At 47.4% G+C, this 21,060-nt stretch overlaps 1 gene segment (V, D, J or C); it reads left to right on the top strand.

The window, feature by feature from the left end:
* The first annotated feature begins 2,692 nt into the window (after nt 1–2,692).
* LOC308643379 (immunoglobulin lambda constant 3-like) lies at nt 2,693–5,662 on the top strand. The segment is given in 2 exons: nt 2,693–2,741; nt 5,221–5,662.
* The last annotated feature ends 15,398 nt before the right edge of the window (nt 5,663–21,060 follow it).

Genomic DNA, 21,060 nt, shown 5'->3' with positions numbered 1-21,060 from the left:
CCAGAAAACATGGTCCTGTTTATTTTAGTTTATGCACTTCCCATCTTAACTTTGACCATCTCATCAAGTGTACACAATTAGACCTTGAGACCAAACAGCCAGGAAAGGCTCCTGATATTACCCTGGCAGATCCACAGGATTTTCTACAGCAAGGGAATGGCCCTCAGCAGGAACCCAGCCTGCATATTTTCACCTATCCACCCTGTGCTTGTTCCTCTTGTGCAGACTTGTTCACCTCCCCACTCCCAAGGATCAGTCTCTCCTTGGATCCCCAAGGCCTCCGGGAGAATATGTGAGCTCCCTTCCCTGGAGCAGTCTGGACATCACTCCCCCCTCGAATATCTTTTCATCTAAGGTCTAAGCCCCCATCACTGAGGCCATCCCTCCTTTGTCTCCCTTCCCCCACCTGTAATCCCTGTCCTTGCTGCCTAGAGCCACTTGCTCTTTCTTCTGTGACCACCCTACTCCTACCTCACTGGGGACACTGCCTGGACCCCATAGCACTGCCCACTCTTGGCCCCATAGCAATTCTTAATAATATATTCAGTCCATGAGCCCCTGGTGATTCATCCTACAGTCCCCTCTTGGTACCACTCATCTATGTGTGTCCCTCACTTTTCCAACTATTTTCCAGTCCCCTGAGAGGCAGGAATCAGTATTGCTTCTAACGGACACACCATAGGTGCCCTAAGGTTGTCAGTGGGTTTAGTGTGTCCAAAGACATTAGCCACATTCTGGGATTCTTCCATGTGCTTGTGTGCAAGCTGATGCACCTTCTTAACAACTTGGTGTAGGCTCCCTGCTGTTGAATCAACACACACACATAAACATATATGCCTGTGAACAAACACGCACCTTTCCACACAAAATGCATATAACAAGCTCATACACTTCCTTATACATTGTCATGTTGAGCACCTCTCTGAGAGAATCAGGAAGATTCCAGGTTTCAGGAGAGGCAGTAAGGCTCCCTGGTGTCATGAAAACAGATCACCTAGTGTCCTGGAGTTCCAGGCTAATGGTCTCTGTGGTAGGCCACTCACCTTGGGGAAAGGCAGGAATTTTCTGTGCATTCCAAGAGTGACATAGAGGACAGCAGAAAGCTTGGGAAAGGCGGTGCTCAGGGAGTAGCAGGTGACTTGGGAGAACTAGGGAGGTGCTTATTGAGGAGGACACTTCAGGGATTCTAAGCAGCCAGGTGTGAGTCCCCCTGTGAGTTCTACAGGTTAATGGGCCAGCACAAGGCAATGCATCGAGGGCCTGGTGCTGGGAACCCATTCTGTTCATGTCCTTCCCGTGAGGCTTACCATGTGTGTCTCTAGGCTGTAGGTGCACCCAGTGATGGTGACAACATGACCAGAGGCTGACTGATTCGTGCACAAAGGACATGGTGTAGCAGGTATGTGCACAGGTGAATGTGTAAGTCAGAAGGAGGTCAAGGGGAAAGCAGAGGTACCCACACTTAGAGCTCATGGAATAAACTCTATTGGAAGCAAAGGAAATCTACCAATCACCACCCAGGAATCTGGGCCATTCCAGTTCTGAAGAAGCACCCTGCAATTCAAGGAGGGGCCACACACAGAAACAAGAAACAAACAATGCACCAAGGGCAAGGTCAATGGATGGAGCTCAGGAACCTGCAGCAGGACCTGGGACCTTGATGGGAAATGTGATTCTCTATCCAACCCCCAAATTCCCATTCATACTTTCATCCCTGTCAGTACAGAAATCTGTAATCTTTGCCCTTCCTCCTCATCTGTCACAACCTCCTGGCTGAGGATATGGGGGCATACAGAAACCTTCTCATAAGTCCCAGTTGCACACAGAGTTCAGAGCTCCAGTATCTCTATACAGGAAATATGCTGCTCCCCACTTGCTGTTCCTCCTAATCTTCCTCGTCCTCCTGTTCCTGACATACTCAACACCAGCCCACCTAGGCCACCCAGCTTCTTCCCCACAATACCATTAGCTGGGAACACTGATTTCACATACAGAAATTAAAAATAACAGAAATAATCAGTGTTAAATATATTACCTTCTAGTTACATTCTTAAAATGGCTGCCATATATTTCCCTTAAATTAGGATCATCATTCATAAGATTTATATTGCTATTATAATGTTGTATTATTAGAATATTACATGATGGGTGTTTGTTCAGTATATTCTTGGGACATACTTTTGACTATTCTCTGAATATTTAGGAGAGAACAATAAATCTTGGAAAACATGGGTGTATTTGAGTCATCAAATATATATATATATATATATATATATAGAGAGAGAGAGAGAGAGAGAGAGAGAGAGAGAGAGAGAGAGAGATTCATCCAATCAGTAATTTTAATATTTTCATATTTTTTTGGAAATTACAAAAAAATTATAAAGATGAGGAGAAAGTTATCCAGAACCCCATCACCTCATATAATTGCCATTAATTTTTAACAAATTTCTACACTTTCATTTTCCATATCATAATAAAAATATATAAATGAAATTAAATAAAATCCTTGCCATGACTCTGGTCAAATTCCACAGCCTCCAAAGAGGTGATGTTCTAGGTCAAGCAAAAGCCACCAAATCTCACCCACCCATGCCCTGAGCAGCCCCTGTGAAAGGAGGCTGAACCCTGGGCCTCTGATGCAGCTGCAGGAGGGTCTGGGCCATGGTGCAAAAAGGGGTTTATGTACAGATCTATGTCACAGTGTGCTGTGTTCGGCAGCGGGACCAAGTTGACCGTCCTTGGTGAGTTTTCCCTTCCACTCCCTTTTGGGGTCCAAAGCTAAATTAGGGTAGATTTTTCTCTCCTTTCTAGCTTTTCTGGAGCTGAGGTTTCAACCTGTGCAGGAATCTGTTATCTTTTCCCCTCCTCATCTGCTTACTCATTTTCTCCAGTCCATCCCCTATTCTGAGTTACTTTCTGGGGCAGGATAGAAATGACCATTTTCTGTACCCTGCTGGGAATTCTCTCTGGCCAAGGAACTCTCTCATGGAGTTTTCTTGTCTGAACTTCGGAATATCCACCCCCTCCATTTGCTGAGGTCTCTGAGCCACAGGGTTCAGAGACACCAAGTGTCTCAGGCTAAGCTCTAGGGGTATGGGGTCTTTAAAGGGGGAGGGGAAGTGCTTGACCTCCCAGGGTCTATGCACCATGATCCCACCTATGGCTGTTTCCACCCATTGAGGAGAGATTCAATGGGTGGAAGGGGACTTGGAATGAGGGAGAAGGAAATAGAAAGGAGACAGGGATGGAGAAAGAACTTTGTGTAGAAAGGTGAATCCAGTTGTTGGGTCCCTTCTCCTGCTGCCCCACTAGAGTTAGGATGCCTGGCCAGGTTGGGGTGAAGGACTCACAAGCTAAATGTGTCCACTCTCCATCCTACAACTGGAGGGGAGACCCAACAGAAGATTCCCAGGGAAGACATCCTGCTAGGCAGAGATAACAGGAACTGTTGGGACAGGAGTTGTCCCAGGACTGTCACATCCCCCAAGAACTTCAGATAATAGTGTGACACTTTAGAAGTCACAGCCCCAGGCTAAGTCCCAATTCCATGGAAACCCTCAATTTACTGGACTCCTTGGGATCCAGACACAGGGACTGTCACTTCCACTTGGGGTAGGCAGCCCAGAAGGGTCCTGTGGGCAGAGGCTGCAATAAGGGTGCCAAGGGAATATGTGAGCATGAAATGGGCACTTCCTCTGTTTCTCCTTTTCCTAACAAGTGATTCTTCCATAGTGAAGAGAAATACATGCGGGTGATCTCTTAGCGAGGCTTTTTCTCAGGACAGGTGGCACCTTCCAAGAATGACACCATGTACTGGTCATCTTTCAATGATTTTCACCTTCTTCTCATGAAGGTCTATCAGATGCTGCCTCCAGCACAGCTGCAGCTGGGTCTAAGGGGGTAGGGATAGGGAAGGGAGGGGTTTTTGCACAATCTTGTGTCACAGTGCTTTTGTGTTCGGCGGAGGGACCCGGCTGACAGTCCTGGGTGAGTGATTCCTTATTCCTCTTTCATTGTTATCCATGAGGATTGTAAGAGTTTTCCCTGGTTGTGTTCTTCTGTGTCTTGTCTCAGGCTGGGGTTAAACATTCTCCATGGAATTCGGCCCTGGGGCACTGAACTTTCCTTTTCTGTTCAGAACCCAGCAAAACTCAAATAGTACCCATCACCCTTCAGCTCTGACATCAGAGGAAAGGAACTGGACAGGATAACCTTTGGATACTCAGCTGTCTTTCTGTCTCTTTATGGCATATTTTTTCCTAAGATGTGCTCTGTTGTTTCATCTTCTGTTGGCCTAATCCCTTTCTGATGAACTGTGTGAGCATATGCACTGAGGCACTATCTTATGGGGAAGAGGGACCAGGTGCTATGAGGAGCTGAAATTAGCTGAATTAGGAAAGAATTGGAACACCTAAGGCTGGGAAATCAGAGGTCAGAATATCATGTGCCAAGGCTGTAAGACTCAAGAAAACAGAACAAGAAACAAGGTAGGAGTTAGAAGGGATTCTGAAGCCTCCATGGGTTTCTAGGTAAAGGGCCCAGAGCTGTATAGGGACTCATGAAACTTAGTCAAGAGAAAGAAAGGAGGAGAAGACTGTATCTATGATGCTGGGTACACATTCACGGAAGGGCATGATATGGCAAAGTGAGCTCCTCAGAAGTATGAGATCCTGAACTTATAGAAAATAGTTCCCAGTGCAGAAAACCTGTATCTGGCCTGTAAACAAGGACTCTAACCTTGAGGCCATGCCAGACAGACAGACTTTTAGGAACAATGACTCTTACCTATGGCAGAGACTCAAGAGGAGACTCATAGGTGTGAAAATGGGCTGCTTAGTAAAAACACTAACCATCAGAGTCAAAGGAATCAGGTCAGAACTGACCCATAATGGAATGCACTGGAATCCCAGAGAGCTCAGAGGACAGAAAGAGATGACAAATGGGCCAGACAAGATGAAGGAGGAGTCAGGACAGGAATGCAAGGGTGACATATCTGTGTGAAAGGCTATGGTCTAAGAGGTGCCAGGTAAGGTGAAACACAGGTGTCCTGGGTTGTTTAAAGGCTATGAACATGGGGAATAGCTTGAGGAATTCCCCAATACACTTCTGTATCACACATGCTCCAACAGAGTCCCTGAACAAGACCCTCCTCACACACTAAGTGTGTGTCCCCGGGTGGACACCAGAACACTGATCCCTTTTGCCTGGTCCATCTTGCAGGTCAGCCCAAGGCTGGGCCCTCGCTCACCCTGTTCCCACCCTCCTCTGAGGAGCTCCAGAGCAACAAGGCCACACTGGTGTGTCTGATCAACGACTTCTACCCGGGTGCCGTGACCGTGGACTGGAAGAGAGATGGCACCAAGGTCACCCAGGGCGTGCAGAACACTCAGCCCTCCAAACAGACCAACAATAAGTACATGGCCAGCAGCTACCTGACTCTGACAGCAGATGAGTGGAGATCTCATAAGTCATTCACCTGCCAGGTCACTCATGAGGGGAGCACCGTGGAGAAGAGTGTGTCCCCTGCACAGTGTTCCTAGGTCCCAGACCCTCACTCCACCCTGGAGCTGAAAACCCCAGGGAAGCTTCTCTCCTCCCATCCCTACCATCCCAGCCCTTCTCCCTCAACCCAGAAACCCTCAATAAACATTCTCCTTTTCAACCAGAAAACATGGTCTTGCTTATTATAACTTACACACTTCCCATCTAAACTTTGGCCATCCCATCAGGTGTACTCAATTAGACCTTGAGACAATATGGCCAGGAAAGACCCCTGATATTTCCCTGGTAGATGCTTTCACTCTCACCCAAGCTCCACAGAATTTTCTACAGCAATGGAATGGCCCTCAGCAAGAACACAGCCTGCGTATTTTCATCTATCCACCCTGTGCTTGCTCCTCTTGTGCAGACTAGTTCACCTCCCCATTCCCGGGATCAGTCTCTCCTTGGATCCCCAAGGCCTCCAGGAGAATGTGTGAGTTCCCTTCCCTGGGACAGTCACTTCATCCTTGAATGTCTTTCCATCTCTAGTCTAAGCCCACATAACAGAGGCCATCGCTTTTATATCTCCCTTCCCCCACCTATAATCCCTGTCCTTACAGCCTAGAGTCACTTGCCCTTCCTTCCATGTCCATCCTGCTCCTCCCTCCCCAGGATACATCCTTGGTCCCCATAATCCCTCTGAATATCACTCACTGAAAGGAATTCTTAACCCCTAGATCCTGTTTACTTACTCCACACTCTTCTCTGTGTGCCCTGTTTGGCTATTTTTTTCTTTTTCAAAGCCCCTCAGAGACATGGATCAGCTCTACTCTCTACTGTCCCTTATGGCCAGCTCAATAGTTCCCTGTCTTTAGTTCTTCATGTTCAGCAGTTCATGGCTAGTCAATGAGTGCTCCAGATTGCAGTCAAGTGTTGAATTCCAGCCTTACATCTTGCATCAGTCTTTGAACTGACTCCTCTCATTTGGAGCCTGTGTTAGTCCTATTAAACAGGTTATTGTCCTGACAGTCCTACACAGTGGGGACCTGAGCTATGAGACAAATGAATGCACATGTGAAATCCCATGCATGCACCCACATATGTTACAGACATGAGCACATATACACACATTCTCTATTGTACATCCTTCTGGGGTTTAAAATAGGCACCCAGGACCCTCTTAGATGCCTCAGTTCCACACAGGTCCCCAGCTCCACTTTCACTATGATATAAACAAGTCTCTCTCTTTTTGCCCAGTACATTCTCCAAGATGAGCTGAGCTGGGGACACAGCCCCTTCCTGGACCAGACATTAGCAATGAAACCAGTTGTGAGGTACATTTATGCCTTCTCCCTATCCCACTCCCTTTTAGGTGGATGGATTCTATGAACCAAATACTGTGTGATTCCATGGAAGAAGGGGCCACCTCTTGACACTCTCCCATGTATTGTACCTGTCCTCTGAATAGGTGGATAGCCCCTAGATTCACAGTACAGCTGTAGGTGGGTCTGAGACTGATGATAGGAGGGGCTGGAGTTCAGGTCTGCACTCCTGTGTTGTGCATGCAGAAGAAGCACGTAGCTAACCATTCTTGCTGAATTTCTCTTTCCCTTGTCTTTGGGGTTCAGGATGAAATCTAAGTAGATTTTTCTCTTTTCTGTCTTGTGAGCACTGAAGTCTAAATTTATCCGGAGGTCTGTAAACTTTCTCTTCCTTATCTGGCCCCTCACCTCCTCCAATATGTCCCATCTTCTCAGGTTCCTTTTGGCACAGGATAGGATGATTCAAGTGATCCCTTCTTGCTTCTTGCTCAGGCCTCACTGTGATTCCATCTTTCTCTCCAGTGAACATTCTTCCCTGAATGGATGAATGGATGTCTACTTCTTTTCTTTGGGTCTCTTATCCTTGGGGCCCAAGGGAATAGGGCAGTAGTTTGGGCCCCCAAGACTATCAGGTGTAGGAGGGAGGAAGGGAAGTGCTCAAAGGATCATCCCCCAAGGTCTTGGCTATGGGATGCCTTCAACCTAGGGAGAGGATCTTTCGGACTGGGACTCAAAGAGATGATGAAGGAAATAAAAGGTGGTAAGGATGCGGAAAGAATTGCCTTTGAGAAGATGGACATACAACCAGATGCAATGGCAAATGCCGGTAATCCCAAAACTCAGGAGGCTAAGGCAGGAGGATAACAAATTCAAAGCCAGCCTGAGAAAATTAGCTAGGCCTTAAGCAACTTAGCAAGACCCTGTCTCCAAATTTTTAAAAAATAATAATAAAATAAAAAGGGCTATAGATGTGGCACTGTGGTTAAGCCCATTTGGATTCAAGCACTGGTAGAAGAGAGGGAGGGAGAGAAAGGTGGGCATAACTGCTGAGTACCACCTCCTCCCTCAGCACAAGCAGGACACCATAGACATGATGGAGCTCAGGACACACAGGCCCAAATGTGGGCACCTTCCCATCCTATAACTGAAGGAGAGACACCAGAAAGAATCTCCTGACCAGAAACTCCTGAAAAAGACAGGTGACAGGGATAGGCCTGTGTCAGGCAGGACCTCCTAGGACAGAGAAATCTTCCACCACAAATTCACATGGCAGAGATGCCTCTTAGAATTAACATAGACCCAATCTCTAAACAGGAAAGACTCCAGAAACTGAAGCCCTCCATCCACTGGACTCTCTGGAATTCAGACTCTGAGTCTCATGCCCCTCTCCCACAAAGGCAGCTCTAGAAGCTTCTCTACAGGGAGATAGAGCAGGGTCTGCAATGATGGTGCTTTGTTAATCAGAAATCTTCTCTATCTCCATTTCTCTTAACACACATTCATTTGCAACTTCCCTGAGATTCTTACTTTGTAGAGGGAAGAATTCTGGCACCCAGGAGGAAAGTAGCCCAGAGAAGAAGTTCACAGTCTCTTGGAGCATCAGATGGAAAACAGTAGTCTGAAGGACTTGGGTCCCTCTTCTCTCTCCTTCCTCTTTTTCTTCCTCCCAGTACATGGCCCCCAACTGTCTGGGTCCTTACTATATGGAGCTAACCATGTCTGGGACCTCCTGAAATAGTTATAGTTTCTTTCTTCACCCTGGTCAGGTCACTGTACCTCATGTCCCCTCTTCCTTCAACCTAGAAATTCTGCTCTGGGATGGACTCCTGGAATCCTCTCATCCTCTTTTCCCAACTCAGCGCCTACCCACATATAGCCCCTCCCCATCACTCCTGAGAACAAGACAGTCCACAGAATTCAGAGCACACCGATGCCATTGACTTCTAAACTCTTAAATTCAGAGCCCACCTTAATTCCTTATCTCTTTTGTGGGTACAAAAGAGAAATAGGAGGAAGCTAAGAAGGAAACTGCCACACAAAAGCCCTGCCAAGAACTTTGGACACTTGCCAACAATGAGCTCCTAAATCCCAGGGAACCAAGGAAATGCCTCATAATTTCTATGAGGTTAAACAAAGACATTGCTGGACGCAACTGAGACAGGGCATCTTGTACCACAATTAGAGGTGGAGACATGTTTTATCTGAGGCTTAAGCACTGAGAAGACTTGGGTTCTGCCATACACCCAGGTGACCAATCCGTGGCTCCAGAACATAGTGATTCTCTAAAGTGTGTGGCACAGAAGGTCACCTGCCATCTTCTTTTGTTGAGGGGGAAGTCATTATTTATTGGGAGTATTTCATTCAATTGTGGACATCAGCAGGAAAACTAGGTCATGTACTGGGACTTTCTCCGTGAGGCAGTGACTATCAGGGTTGGAGATCCAGCCTCTCTCTGACCATGAAGGAATGGTGAGTCTGTGGCCCAGCTCTACCCTACCACTCATGCAGTCCCTGAGCTCCAGTCTCTTTACTCTACCATGGAAGTTAGCAGGGTTAGGGCTCAGGGCCTAGGGTCAGGCCTGTGTCACCATGGGCAGGGGCTATGGAGGCGCCACAATGAGTGCCCCGCTCCTGTGGGAATTTTCTGTGGCTGCTGAAATAGATCACTGCAATACAGTGGCTCAAAGCAACATTGATTTATTCTCTCACAGGCCTGGAGGTCAGAAGTCCAAAATGCATCCTGGGGATCTAGAACCAAGGTGTTGACAGGGCCAGACTCCTTCTAGGGACTCAAGAAGTGTCCATTTCCTGACCTTTTCCAGCTCTTAGAGGATACCACATTCCTGGACTCCTGATCCCTTCCTACAATTTCAAAGACAGCTATGCAGCACCTACAAATCTCTCTTCCTGTCTTTCTCTTCCCTTCTCCCCTCCTTCTCTTCTCTTCTCTCTCTCCCCCCACTCTCTCTCTCTCTCTCCTCTCCTCTCCTTCCATTCCCACATTCCTTATCTTATTCTGACCTCCCATCTCCCTCTTTTCCTTATAAAGACCCTACCTTGGACCCACCCAGATAATTTGGGATAATCCCCTATCTCAGGTCCCTTAACATTATCCCCTGGGCAAAGTCCCTGTGGTCACAGAGCATAACATATTCTCAGGTTCTGGGATTAGGAAGTACTATCCTTAGGGGTCCTCATTCAGTCAAGCTCAGTTCAGTTCCTAATTCCCTGGTGATTTGGGGAGACTTCTCCCTAATTTTTCTCCCTTTCTATGTCCTGTCCATCCCCAATCTGATCAATTCCTGGGGCCAGCACAGGCTCAACCCTGCCCTCCTCTCTGGTCTTCCACAGTCCCTACTTTGTCTAGATCACAGGGAAGAGCCCTGCCCCAGGATGGGCTTACCATTCTGAGTCTGTGATTTCAGTCACATCTCTGAGACATTTTCTTCCCATGACCCCCTGATAAGTGCTCTCCAGGATTTACTTCTCGGTCACCAAACTGCCCTTGGAGGAAGATCTTATGAGGATCTTCAGTCTACAATGGAGACTATGAGATGCCTCAGCTGCCAGCTCTGGGCCACTTAGGGCAAGTCACAGTACCTCATGGCCCAGAGACTCTGAGTGATTTGCCAGAAGTAGATCACTGGGTTGTCACTTCCCTGCTCCTACCATTATCAGCGTGTCTCCAAGGACTCCTGGACTCCATGCCCTCCCTTCCCACTTCAAGCCCAGAATCTCCTGCCATGTTCTCTCTCTACACTTCCCATGGCACTGATGGCCTTCAAGTGGCTTCATCCAAGGATCCTCTCACTATCCTCCTCTGTTGATCTTGACTCTGAACACTTCATGCTACTCTCACCATCTTGAAACTCCTCACCCTGCTGGGACCCTCTGTCTGGTCCTCTATGCTGGTGCTGCCCTGTCAGGAATATTGGGAACTGGCTCCTTGTATACTCTGGGCCTATTGCTTCTTTGTCTGCTCAATCTCTTACCTTGCTGGGGCTTGATGGCTGCTGGAAGCTGCTAATTTGGCTCTCCTAATTTGGCAGCCCTGCCCCAGGATGGGCTTACCATTCTGAGTCCCCAATGGAGGCAGGCACCCAGTGACAAGGGCTGTGTCTCTAGCAGCTTATCCCTCAGAGTTTCAGTTGGGTTCTGGACTGGACCTTACTGAGCCCTCCATGTTTGCTGTTTCACTGTAAAGTTGCTCCCAGTTCTACTGCAGATATAATCTCACCTGCCACCACCTTTCAACATATTGACCTTGGCTGAGGGTTGCTTTCAGGGAAACTCTGAGCTGGTATCTGACATGTTTTATATCATCTGATCCAGACCACCTTGGAGGCAGACATCTATACTCCCACACCTTGTGGTTGAGGAGACAGAGGTTCCAAGAACTAAGGCAGCTCACCTGAGTCCCACAGCTACACAGATGGTAAGCACCTAGGTCCACCAGCCCAAGGTCAACCCAAGGTGATTACATCTTCCCCTATACCTGACTGAAAGGGCTAAGCCAGCCTAGGTGCCACAGGTGTTAAAGGCCACATGGATGTGGTTATCCAATTGCCTGGCCTTAAGTCACTCTCCCTCCTAGGCAGGCTGTGCCTATACAAGGTCAAGAGAAGATGCTGAGCATGTGGACACTCTTGTGGTTCTGTGGAGTTGGAGAACCTGGATTCCTATGTCTACTTTGGCTCAGTGTGTCCACAAAGCAAAGCAAACCAGATGAAAAGACTGAGTCTCCAACAATGCGGGGATGACACAGTCAGGGTCACAGGGAGTTGTGGGGTGACCCATCTCCAGGCTCTTTCCTCAGATCCTCATCCCTGTGGCCCATTGTCATTGAATCATTAATTCACTCACACATTCATTCAATAAACCCTCAGTGAGCAGGGTCAAGTGCTGGGTGGAGGGACATGAGGACCACCTACCCTGGAGGAATTCACAAGCTGGTGGGAGACAATATGGAATTTACCACTGCTCCCCTCCTCAATTCCTGGAGGTCAGCACCATCCACACAGACCAGGGAATGTCAGACAAAGCACAGGAATCTCTCCCTGAGCTTGGGATGAATTTAAACAACAGAAGCGCCTATGAGATGCCTCAGCTGCCAGCTCTGGGCCACTTTGGCCATGTCACAGTACCTCAATGACCCTCAGTGACTCTGAGACCTGAGGGCTATGATTGCCCATCTTACATATAACCCTGAGAGACATACACAGTCTGCCCAGGCCCACATAGCCCAAAGGCAGCAGATCCAGACCTAAACCCACCCATCTGCTCTCATCTCTGTGCCCAGCTGAGATCTATATTGACCCTAGGGAGTAACAGCCCACACAGGGCAGATCTATGCTGGGCAAGCCCCTCAATGTACAAGGAAAAATGTCAGGGTCTAGTAGCTGATGGGCCCTTGGCTGAGACAAGGTTTTTAGAGTCAGAAGGGGGAGGGAGACTGGCTTCCTCTACAGCAAAAGTAATAGCCCAGAATAGCACAGGTGGGTGTGGGGGAGCCCTAGGGAGGGGACTGTGGGGCTCTAGAGGAGGGACTGTGAAGTGGCTGCTCAGGCCTGGGGGAGGGGAAGGAGGTAGCTGTTTGGGGCCCTGGGGGAAGGGAGAAGCAAAGCCAGCAGCTTCTGCTGAGTTGAGCTGGGTGACTCTCTCATCTGTCCCAACCCCCCTGCAAGACCTGCAAAGGCACCAGGAGAATATCCTCCACCAGTTCTGGACAGGAGACACCCATATCCTTCATCCCACAGTACTCATGACCCCCAGCCTGTACTTCCCAACTCAGATGTCCAAAATAAAGTTTTCAAGCCAACTAGAAATTTGAACTTCTAGGAGTATGGATGACATAGTCACTGTCCACTGTAGTGCCCACTGACACTTCATGACACAGCATAATATTAGTGGACTTAGCCCTTTCTTCCTGACACATCAGCTTCTTCACCAGGGGCTCTGTCATTCCTGGGCTAGTTTCCCTGTCTCCCACCTCATCTCCAGAGCATTTCCCTGCTGCTGTCTGAATCCTTGTGATCTCACAGAAACCCCAGTCTTCATCCCCTCTTCAGGATGGGTTTCTATGGCTCTGAAGAAGCCACATGTCATGACCTTGAATCAAAGCACCTCCTTGAGGCTCCTCAATGAGATATGCATGAGGAACAGTTCTAAATCAACCTGGATCCCTCACACACAGGAGACTGGATGACTCCCAAAGTAACACTGTCACAGGCTGGGAAGGCTGTTTCTTTCTCAAAAGCATTTTGTTGTGCAAAGTAAAGTCCCCAAGAGCCAAGAGATTTCTTTAAAAGGACCTAGCATGAGAACATCCTCCATCTAGGGTGATCTGAGGGAAATGCTCACCTATTTGGTCTTCTTGAAGAATTGGAGAGAGGCCATGGGAACATAAACACAGAGACATGGCAGAGAGTGCTAGGGTCAGGGCCCGTCTTCCTGAATACCTGCCTAGTTACTTCGAATCTCAAACCTAATCTGTTAGGGCAATAGTTCCACAGAACCACTCTAGACCAGAGGAGCTCTATGCAGAAGGGATCTAGGCCTATAACCTGGGTTTCCCCAGACATTCCTAATTTGTGCCTGTTCTCATGTAATTATTACTAGTGGATTCTCCATTCCCAGAAAAGTCCCAGTTTAGATGATGAATTTTGATCACCCAATCTCAAATAACTGTCAAATGACTAAATGATGCTTTAAAATGACATATAATGGGGGAGGGGAGCAAAGCCAAGCAAAGCTAGACCAGTCAGGTAAGCCTATTCTCAGGGAGCCTTGCCTAAATAGGGGCTCCAACTTAGTTCTAATGTGAACCAAGGCCAAGCATGGATGGGTTCTAGTATAAGATCCAGTCACCAGGCCATGTAACCAGCCATGCCAGACACTGCTGTCTGGGTTCAGCTTTGACAGAGAAACCATGAAGGAAATACAGCTAGATAACTATGAAGTTCCTGGTCTCACCTGGAGCCCCTGGAAGTGAACTCATACCTGCTCAATTTTTGAGAGGCAAGGAGGTGATGCTGACACCATTTCTTGTTTAATAACAGCATCATCTATGCAGGAACCAGTAAGAGATAAGCCATCTAGGAAGCGCTGTTCCCCAGGGGAACTACACAAATCAGGGATAATGCCTCAGTGTAACCAGGACAGGAGCCAGAGAAAAGCTGAGTGACATCGGACTCCCCCATCCCCACAGCATTCACCATCTGTTCCCAAGCAGGCCACCCCTTATGGTAACATATTTTCCTTCAACCATATCAACATTTCAACTAAGTCTCAGGATCTACCTGATTCTCAACTCAGGTTCATGTCCCCTGAGCCTCCACTATGCCAACAGCTCACTGGATAATGGAGCCTGGACCCACCCTCAAGTGTTTACTGGACAGATTATCCCTGGCTGGTCACCAACTGGTCTGTGTGTGAAGACCTCAGGGCCTCCTGACCATGGAGACTCTAGAAGAGATAAGGGCCAACACAAAACACACACACACACACACACACACACACACACACACATATTCCTCCCACCTCTTTCTTGATCTACATGGTAGGAGGGAACAGCAGCGATACCCCAGTGTAGGCTCCCAACAGAGGACAGAAGGGCTGCATAGGCCACGGCAGAAAAGAGCAACTCTCATGGGAAGGGCCTAGACTAGCCAGGTAAGTCTATTCTCAGGGAGCCCTGCCTAAATAGGGGCTCCAACTTAGTTCTAATGTGAACCAAGGCCAAGCATGGATGGGTCCTAGTATAGATGATGTCAAGAGCAAAGTCACATGTTCAGATTTCTTTCCTGAGCACATATTATGCGCTAGGACCACTTGGAGCACTCCAGGTTTGGAGCACTCAAGTTCAGGGGAGACAGAAATACACCTAAGAGACAAGTTAATTATGACATACAGGAGTCCTGGGGAGAAATAAAGTGAGGAGGGAGAAGGCTGGGGTCTTGTGTGGAAAGATTCCCTATTAGCCAAAAGCAATTAGGAACAGAGGAGCCCTGTCTCAGGGCCAGAACCCAACAGCTGAATTTGGTGGCTGTGCTTAGTCTCAGTTTCCCCCTCTGTGCATCTGGGTTGATAATAATGGAACCTCATTCCTTGAAGGGAAGGTACAGACTATCAGGTGGAAAATGGACAGTTTGCTTGTTTCCACAGCTGATTGTTGTTATCATCAGGCTGTTCCAGCACAAGCCAGGCATGGGTTAGCCCCCCTGCCCTAGCTGGGCTCCCTGCTGTCCTAGTACCTTTACCCTAGTGCAGCTGGCCTGGTGAAACCAAGATTCTCTGAGGCCCAAAATAGCTGGGAAACCCCACCAGGCCCCAGATGTCTCCCTAGGGACAGCTGGTACCTCCTGGTCCCTGGGGTAAGGGGGATGCAGGGGAAGGGCTTCAGTTTCTGAAACTTCCACCAGCCTAGCTGGAGAATGGGCCCATGTCTCAGCATCAAGGCTACCTGAACCCCTGTGCCCAGGCTTGACCTAGTCAGGAGCTCAAGATCACAGTCAATTAATAGCCAGAAATTGCATCCTCTGTCTCTGGAATCTTCTGTTCAAGCAGGTCCTACCCCTTTCTCAGGGCTTCTCAGGATCCATTCTGAATGTGTGGCACAGAGCTAAGGCAAACCACGGGCAGAGACATATCCTTGGAGTTCAGAGGATACCTGGGTGGGCAGGACTGGCCATGTCTGGAAGTAGGATTCTGTGTATCACATCCCACTGCTGCCCTAAGACCTTGTACTCTTTGGGGGCTTTGGGCTAAATACAGAAGTGGGAGAGAAATGTAGATCCTCACAATGGCTGCCCACCCTTGGAGCCCTGGGTCTGAAGTAATAATGGGGAGTCCAGAACTGGGGCTGTAGCTCAGTGGCAGAGAGCTTGCCTAGCATGTGTGAGGCAATGTGTTGATCCTCGGCACCACATAAAAATAAAAAACAAAAATAAAAATAAAGGCATTCTTTCCAAATACAAGTACAAAAAACTTTTAAAAAATAATGGGGAGTCCAAAAGCACAGCCTCTACCAAGAGACCTCATGGTATCCCTTGCCAGTGTACAGGACCTCAGACTATTCTATCACTCATCTATGTGTCTGTTCATCCATATGTCCTTCCATCCATCCATCTAGAAACCCTCCATAATTCTTCCTGGGGTCCTGGCCTATGAAGGATCTCAGTTCCTCATGTCCCTGGTCAGTCCAGAATGGCCCAGCCAACTCCTAAGTGACACCTGGAATGTGTTGCTCTTTCACCAAAAAAGAAAGGGATGGCAGCAATTAGGTATCCAATACCCTGCCCAGTCTCACCCATGATGGGTCTGGATGCTGAGGACAAAGAAAGTGTGAGAGATATGAAAGATGGGCCAGGTGGGTGAGGCCTGATGTTCCTTGCTAGTAAGTGACCCAGCCTCTTCCATACACACTGTATCCTCCTTCACTTTGGAGTAAAGGTTTCTAAGACATTCCTGGGCACCATGTCCTGATGGGAGATGGGGAAAGGACCAAGTACCCAGACACAGAGTCTAGGCTCACCCTTGCAGGGCAGATCCCTTCCACTTGTGGGACTTCACCAACTCTTTCTCAGGGGACACCAGCTAATACCTCCTCTTGCCCCCAAGCTCCTGATCCAGGGAAGCCAGCAGCCAAGGCTGCTACACACACCCATAGCACATGTCACCTGATACATAAGGTAGGAAGCAATAGGTGGGCAGACTCAGAACATGTGCCTTCATCTCTGCCTTCCACCCCATGTGCCCACCCATGAGCCTAGGAAATTGTGGCCCTTAACTAGTGTGGTCAATTACTCATCAACTGATGTTCACTGGCATCCCTTTTACCTCCCCTTCAACACATACACACACACTCAACCTAGATCAGGTCCTGCAGATGTGAAGCTAGCTCAGGGGTAATGTCCTTGCCAAGCCCAGAACTCATGCTGCAGATGAGACTCCCCCATAAAGTGCAGATGATACAGAGGTCATTAGAGCTAGCCTGGTCGAAGAAGCACCCTGGAACAGAGTCCAGGAGCTGAATCCTTAGGACTGGAGGGATAAAGGGAAACCGGGCAGCCTGGGGAGATCAGCAGGAACAAATGAACAGAGAGGTGGTTTCAAAATATCTTTTCTCAACAGAGCCACTGTCAGCTCACATAGGTCCCTGCTGAAGTACCATGGTCCCTCCACATTAAAGACCCCAGACTCCTGTCTCCTGCATCACCTGGACTGTCATCCTGCTTACCACCCACATAGTCCTTGGACTCTGTGCCACATGGATAGTCCCTGCTCTTGGCCAGGCCACCATTGGAGTAGGGAACAAGGGAAGGAAATCTGGGCCCTGCCCAGAGGAGGAAGAAGAATCAGACATAGGCAGTGACCATTGAGGAGAGGGAATTAGCAGAGAATGCTGAAGGGTCCCAGGAGGTGAATACAAGTTCTCTAGGCAGTTAGGTGGAACTTGGCCCTAGGCAGAAGCACTGCAGGCAAGGTCATGAATGTATTTGTTGGGCCAGGCCTGCAGGCTGACATGTCCTGAGCCTTGGGGCCCAGCACAGAAGAAAGGGCAGGGCCCAGAGGAGGCAAAACTGGAAGTAGAGGCCCTGAGGACCTCAGCTCTAGACATATCTATGATTCAAAACAAGTGTTTCTTTATCGAGACACATTGAGCATCCTTACTGTCCCTGTACTGTTTATAAAACACAGGAATCTAGTTATCAAGCTAAGTACTCACAGATTCTGAGGCCAGCACCTAGAATCATTGCTCATTCCACAAGTGGCAAAACTGAGGCTCAGAGCAGTTATTAGTGAGGCAGAATAAGCTCCTGGGAGCCTTGACTTCCAGTTGAGGGCCTCCCATCTAAGGAATGGGGACACTGAGATTAGGAGAGAAAGGGACCTGCCCAGACTCACAGGGGGTGCTCCTGTACCAAGTGCTGTTCTCTATCAGGACCTAAACATGCTCACATGGAATAATCCCACACCATCCTTCCAAAGCCCAACTCCATTTCAGAAAGGGGTGCAGAAAAGAGCCTGAGAGCAGACATGGGGCAGAGGCAATGATCCAGTGGCCAAAGATCCAAGTGGACAGGAAGAAGGAGGGACAGCAGCAACGGGCCTGGGGAAGCCCAGAGAGTTATTCTTTTTGGAGGAGACTATGTGGAAGACAGATAAGGGTGGACCCATTCCTCATCAGTCCCTGACCTTGAGCAATTCATTTCCACTCTGTGAACCTGTTTCCTTATTTGTACAAGGGGACAATAACAACAATCTGTCCCCAACATAATGAGTTTAGAGAATGGTGAAGATTATGGCTATTGCACCTGGCCCACAGGATTCTTACCAATCCCCACTGCTGTCATTGCCTGGAGTCTTGCCCAGGCCCACCTCTGACATGCTATGTAATCCTGAGGAAATAACTTCCCCTCTCAGGATCCCAGTCTTCCCATCTGCCCAAGGAGGAGCTGGGTAACATTCCCAGAGGATCAGCCATCTAGATAATCATAGCATTTCCTGGATGATGGGGTTAGGATAAGCCAAGGAAGCCCAGGTTCTGATGGGTCAGTGAGGCCTGAGGTAGGAGTAGGGTGGAGGCCAGTTCAAGGGATGAGGTGGGGGTGTGTGGCATGAGTTCCTTTCCCCAGCTCTGGTGGGCCTTCCTGCATCTGGTCACCCCTGGGAATCCCCTAAGCTAAAGTTAACCCTGCATTGGCTGAAACCAGAACTCAGGGTGACAAAAGGAGAGAAATAAGGGGAAGAGAAACCAAACCCATGGCCAGTAGGGCATGGGATGAGTGACAAACAGGGCCAGGTGTAGCCTAGGAGGGGCAAGGGTGGTTTCAGGACTGAAACCGGATGTTTATGCAATTCACAGGTGGGGACAGCAGAACCCTTCCTACCCCTCCCAACCCCCAGCCCCAGACCCTGGGCCTGATGCTGCCCTCTGGCTGACTCCCCACACCCTGATCTCTATCCTTGGTCCTATGCTGAAGGGCCTGACTAGAGGGATCTCAGAATCAGATAGTGGTGGTCCTTACTATCAGAAGAGTCCCAGGGAAGGTAATGACCAGGGGAGGCCCTGAGCAGAAAAATCAATGACTAGCCAGGTGTGGTGGCACACACCTGTAATTCCAGAGGCTCGGGAGACTGAGACAGGAGGACTGCAGTTCAAAGCCAGCCACAGCAAAAGCAAGGCACTAAGCAATTCAGTGAGACCCTGCCTCTAAATAAAATACAAAATAGTGCTCCAATGTCCCTGAGTTCAATCCTCAGTAACCCTACCCCAAAAAAGAGTAGATGATTGAGTGAGTATAAGTATCCTCACTTCTTGTGGTCCTACAATTTAGAGAGGCCTCAAGGAGACACCATCCAGCCTTCCAGGCCTTCCTGAATTTATCCATTGTATCTACAACCTGGGAATGCCCTCCTCTTTCACCAAGAAATCTTGCTCATGAATTCATTGTAGAATTACTACAGGGCTAGTGCATGTGGATGCATGACCAATGTGCATTTTTATCAAGTAAAGGTTACCAATTGCCTAATATCCATATCTCCAAACAGCCTTAGAAAGGTCCACATATGATGTCAATAGCAGGGAACAGTGGCATACACGCAGATGACAAAAGAAGATCCTAGTGTTATTTTAACACTAACACTCTCTCAGAGGTCCTCTCTAGTAAGAGATTAAATATTTGCTTTAGGTTCTTCTTTAAACTTTCCCTTGGTTCCTTATTTCTTAAAGAACAGGTATTAATTTTATAATCAGAGAACAAACAAAAATGATTTAAAATACAAGCTCTTCTGAAAACAATGTCTGAGATCTGAACAGCATGGAAAAGGTGTGGACGTAGTGTTATTTCAAAGTTGTCATAAGACAAGATGTGAGCTTGGCACAGTGTTGTGCACCTATGGTCCCAGCAACTCAGGAAGTGGAGGTAGAAAGATCACTTTAGCTCATTAATTCAAGCCAGCCTATGTAGCATAGCAAGATCCATCTCAATAAATAAATAAATATATTAGATTTTACATATATATATATATATATGTGTGTGTGTGTGTGTGTGTGTATCTATATCTATATATATACACAGCTCTATCCATAGTTAATCACTGGGCCACTTATGGGACTGGAACTACAGGTCACATTGGCTTTCTCTTGCACATTTGACTTCTCATTTTTCAACAATGATCATAGATTTATTGTGTAATTATAAGAAATAGAAGACTTATGTCACTTGAGTCTATTTATTTTAATTCACTTATCAATTCAATAAATATTTACTGCTTTTCTACCACAACCTTGACAGGTAGAGTGCAGGATTTGGTATTACACTAATGAAAAAACAGAGTGCCTTCTCTCTCAGGAAGTGGTACAGTGGAAGAATGTATGTATGGAAAGAGGTTCTCACAATTCAAATATGGATTCTGAGGCTCTAAGAGTTAGGTTCTGCCCAAAATCAAGAAACTGTGTCACAGCTCCACCCAGCAGACCAAGGCAGGAAACAAAGAAAAAGTTGGATGAGCCATAAAAATAGAAAGAGAAGGAATTTCAGAATCAATGAGTATGGAGCAGCATGTATTTAGCAAATAGGATTAGAGAAAAGAAACTCTTTAAAAGTAAAAAATGGAGCAAAATTAAAATAGTAAACAATTGCATGACAAAAGTTTAAGAAATTTCTGCAAAGAATAATAAGTGCCTTACTACAAATAAAGTAAGTTGGCATGGGACAAAGTCAGGTCAGGATCAATTCCAATTATAAAAACAAGATACACTGTCTGGGGGCTGGGGTTATGGCTCGGTGGTAGAGCACTTACTTAGCATGTTTGAGGCACTGGATTTGATTCTCAGCACTGCATATAAATAAAAGAATAAAATAAAGGTCCATCAACAACTAAAAAAAAGATACACTTTCTGAACACTAGAATGTACTTCAACAGTTTTTACCAGTTCTTTGCACAGGATGATGTGGTTGACAAATTTCTCTGCCATTTAGAGATGACAATCCACTTTGACAATCAATCTCTCTCCTCATATTTTGTTCTAGTCAATGTTGATAATATTAATAGCTGTCTTACATGTATATTATGAGAAATACATGAGAGAGTGTGCATAAATTCCTTAAAAGAATATGTGACTCAAAAAAATGGTAGAAATGGGTTAAAAATTATTATTGGAGTTCTCTGCTTTCCATTTGCCAAGTTCTGAGACACTTTCCTCCCCCACACCCTTCTTCCATGGTGTTCTACCTCACCTCAGACCAGAGCT

The sequence above is a fragment of the Spermophilus citellus genome, assembly GCF_964194105.1.
Source record: "Spermophilus citellus genome assembly, chromosome: 3".
NCBI classification, from domain to species: domain Eukaryota; kingdom Metazoa; phylum Chordata; class Mammalia; order Rodentia; family Sciuridae; genus Spermophilus; species Spermophilus citellus.
The sequence above is the reverse complement of the archived record's forward strand: the minus strand, read 5'-3'. Positions and strand labels throughout refer to the sequence as shown.